We start from the raw sequence: 3,407 nt of genomic DNA on the forward strand, positions 1-3,407 counted from the left end.
TGGATAAAAGTGTATGAGACTAAGAAGCCTTGATAAAGGATTATCAAAGCACTAAGTATTAGAAACATGGACTTAAGAAATTCAATAGGTATTGTTTTTCTGAAAGTTAAGATGTTTATGAATACATGTCGAAGCTAGTGGGAGCATAAGTGGTATGTTTTATAATAATCATCATGATAGTGGGAGCATAAATGTTATGATTGTATGATTATTAAGGAAAGTATTGCAAGTTGGCAATATTAATTATAGAAAACAAGAGTCATTGTTGTAAGGATAGAATAGTTGTTTTGCTATAATTAAGGGAGAGAATATTATGCTTCATTTCAAATCTAAAGGCTTAGGTTGTGGAATGTTAATAAATTTAGTCAAAAGTACATAGTGTGTTCTTAAAATTTTGATTATGATTACGGTATTCCTCTTCACAATTCGAATTTTGAGAACATAGCAAATAAAACATTATGGCAAAAGATTGATAAAGTATCAAATCTTTATGTAAGACATTTTGCATCGTGTCCCATACGCTTCGGGTATAGGATCGATTGCAAATTCTATAATATTTGACCATTCCAAAATTTTCCAAATGTCTAGCGCATTTAGAGGGGAAAAGGACAAGAATCGGTTTTGACTAAGATAATTAAACAACTATCAAAGGACAATCCAAGGTTCGCCGAAGATTGATCGCTTGTGAGTAGTTGGAAGTATAGTATCGAAAAATATGGAAATGTTTCCATATTGGATGGACCATATCGACTTTATTATGAATAGGTAAGATTCTATTAAGAATAAGTTGTCATATGGAAAATATGGAAACGTGTCCATATTGGGAATTGAATATTGAAAATCTATGTCTATATTAGAAACTTTTATGCAAAGGATGTTCAAAGGAATGTACTTTGAGTGAGAGACATCATATCTATGAAATTGTCTTGTAACACTCTCCGATAGAGGACTTTGTAGTTTCATTGGCAATAGTCTTTGTGACTTTGGTGCAGTGACATTACGAATGGATAATTGCATAGAATGTTAGAATCTAACATATTCTATAAGTAGCAAGAATTTGATATTCTTTCACTTATGGAAAAGGATTTGGAGTTGTGAAATGAGAAGGATTGGAAATGTTTTCAATTTGATCTATTTCAAAAGGAAAGAACCATAGGTAAACATTGTGTGCATGCTAGGAGCATGGGACAAGTGTAATAATTCAAGTAAGAAGTTGATTACCCGAAACGACAAATAATGAGTAATCGATATGGTGATAAATAAAAGGTGTTTTATTTATACTCAAAGGTTTGAGGCCATATGGGATTAGTATTATTCTTGTGTTTCACTTTGCATGTTTTGACTTCCTGAATAATTTAATTGGTTGAGAACAGTCAAATTATTCGAACGGGCCACAGTCGTTGATATGTTGGAAGTAGATATGAATGAAGACTGTCGTGAATTGGTGCGTTGATTGTCTAAAAGGAATTAGACATAAGCAAATGTTTGTTGCAACGTTCATGAGTGCTTATGAATATGATTTGAGCATTGGTTTAAACCCACGCTCACTTGGATCACTCCATCACGAGTGATTGGTGAGACGATAACATCTTATATTCTTGAAACCGAGATGTGTGAGTTGTATCTTGCAAATCGGTTGCACATTGATAATATGTAAACGCACTAGTAACTTGGTGTTATAAAACATATTGTTGTGTGTGATTCGGTGAGTGAGTACAAGCGAGCATTGAATCAAAGTTTATTCGTTCCTTTTATTCAAAGTAGGATAAAAGCGATATCTTTGGGCCACTCGATGATTTAGTGATGACAAACGTAAATGCTCGGCCGGGCTAGGGCTAATTTGATTTGTTCAATTAGTCAGTCGTCATAAATCAGAAGTCGAGAAATAGTACAGAAAGAGTGATTTGAAATCATGTATTATACGATATCTAGAATGGAGGAATATATGATCCCTTATCTAAAGGACACGCGTATTTGATAGGATCAGAGTTGACAGCGGCTTTGGAAAGCTACGATTGCAGATCAGGATCTGAATTCATACGCATAATAGTTGTTAGACTTATCCAAGTGGGAGACTGTTGGATTAGTGTCTAAGTCCATAACTATTTTGGTATGTGCTTGACCCGATGGTGCATGGTCCTTTTGGGTTGCCTTCACCAAAGCAACTTGATACGATGAATTATGGAGAGAAAGGATTAAATATAATTTATTAATATATTATGAGAATTATATATTAAGGGAGAAATCATATTGTTTAATTAATATTAGTCAATAATTAATTGGTAATTAGTTTTGTGACTAAAAGAGATTAATTAAACTTAAGGGACTGGAATTGTAATTATAAGATAATTGCAATTGGGCCATGGATTGCCTTATATTATAAGGTGGACGAATTCTATGGGGAAACCCATTAAGAAATCATCCAAGTCCTTAATTAAAAGGGTCCATGGGTTGCTTCAGGCTTAAGCAACATATTTAGGGTTTCCTTGTTAGATAACCCTAATAGCTCCTATATATAGAGATCTCTTATGACTCAAAAACGTGGCTAAGACTTCTTCTAGGGTTAGAACACGTTTTGGGCAGCTTCCATCCTCTCTCCTCTTCATCCTCTTGCTCTTGGTGTTTGTAAGCCATTAGAGGAGTGAAACTTGTGACTCTCATCTTTCTAAAGTCAATACAAGGAGGAATTGGGATTGTTATTGCTACATAACAATCAAGGTAATATCTTAAACCTATTCATATGTTAATATCGATTTCCATATACTAGAATTAGGGTTTATAGTCTTGGATTCAAAGCATGTACAATAGAGAAACCTAGATCCAAGCTTTAGGGTTTGCATGAGAACATAGGATGTTTTTATGACCAAAACCCATCAGGAATGTACCCCATTTGTATGAAAACCCGGTACTTTGGAATGTACCCCATTCGTATGAAAACCCGGTACTTTGGAATGTACCCCATTTATATGAAAACCCAGTACTTTGGAATGTACCCCATTTATATGAAAACCCGGTACTTTGGAATGTACCCCATTTGTGTGAAAACTTTTGTAATGTAAATGATCATAAACTATACCTATTATAGTTTATCAAAATGTTTGAAATGTATATGCAACCTAACTATACTCATTATAGTTTAGTATGTTTATTTGTGGTGTATAAGAACCCTTTTCATGTAGGTCAAATGTATAGTATAATATAGCTATGTGTGACTTGCTTTGTTTTGTACTAATGGTTATGATGGAGGATTCTTATAAATTCAGTAAGTAATATCCTATTATATAAATATAGCACTACAAGCAATACATGTAATATATGAAGTCATGAAAGATTTAACACTTTGCTCAACATGTTACAAAGTGTTTTGAAAGTTAGAAACTGTTAACTAACTCTTAACCTTTCTGCAC

This window comes from Lactuca saligna, chromosome 1 (assembly GCF_052625555.1).
Source record: "Lactuca saligna cultivar CGN05327 chromosome 1, ASM5262555v1, whole genome shotgun sequence".
Lineage (NCBI taxonomy): Eukaryota > Viridiplantae > Streptophyta > Magnoliopsida > Asterales > Asteraceae > Lactuca > Lactuca saligna.